The sequence below is a fragment of the Aptenodytes forsteri genome, unplaced genomic scaffold, assembly GCF_000699145.1.
Source record: "Aptenodytes forsteri isolate BGI_AS27 unplaced genomic scaffold, ASM69914v1 Scaffold97, whole genome shotgun sequence".
NCBI lineage: Eukaryota > Metazoa > Chordata > Aves > Sphenisciformes > Spheniscidae > Aptenodytes > Aptenodytes forsteri.
Window position 1 is genome coordinate 2642747 of NW_008795036.1, and position 717 is coordinate 2643463.

General features: G+C 52.0%; 1 protein-coding gene across 2 annotated transcripts in view; it reads left to right on the plus strand.

The window, feature by feature from the left end:
• The first annotated feature begins 403 nt into the window (after positions 1 to 403).
• Positions 404 to 717, plus strand: part of MBP (myelin basic protein) — a 131028-nt gene continuing 130714 nt past the window's right edge. The window contains exon 1 of one of the 2 annotated variants that reach the window (XM_019471364.1): positions 404 to 443. The gene's annotated coding sequence lies outside the window, so the exon portion shown is untranslated. The other variant, XM_019471363.1, reaches the window with a different exon arrangement.

Here is a 717-nt window from a genome sequence, read left to right on the forward strand (position 1 = left end):
GGAATAGCAAAGCAAAAAAGATTTACGTATTGAGGAATTAGTGGGTAGCTGACTTAATAACTCTCCGTCTGTTGAGGTTTAAACATGATGCACTTGACACGTGCGACAGATAAATACAGTAATCACCAATGAACCTTCCAAATAAAGCGACTTCTTAAAAAAGGCAACTACCTATAAATTTACTTCCTATTTTTCCACAGGATGAAAACAAATATTATTTGGCAAAGTATTCATAAATATGAACTGCCCCCACAAAAGCCAGATGAAATTCAAAAGGCAGCTTCTCTTCCCTCTAAACCCCAAACAGCCCCACCCTCGGGGTTCACGCTGTGAAACTTCTTCCCACGAAGGCGGCCGGAGTTTGCCTGCGCCTCACGCTAACGTGACACCGAGTCACGGGGCTGCAGGAAGCCCGTCTGATAGCTGCGGTTCCCGCTGAAACGGTGAGTTATGCCCGGGGGCTCAGGCTCGGAGCCGGCAAAGCACGGAGTTACTCAGGTATCTGTTGCGGGTGCACGACCTCGAGTCTAAAATTGCAGGTAACTTTTTTTCCCCCGGGAGTCAGGTTCATTAAAAGCCTTTTAGGCGAAGTTATGGGGACGAGTCGAGCCGGGGGGCGGGGTGCCCCCGCTTGCCCCGCCGGAGCCGTGGCCAAATCCAGTTCCCAGTGGACCGCGCCCCACTCGCCTCCGGCAGGAGAGCGGTCCCCGGTCCCCG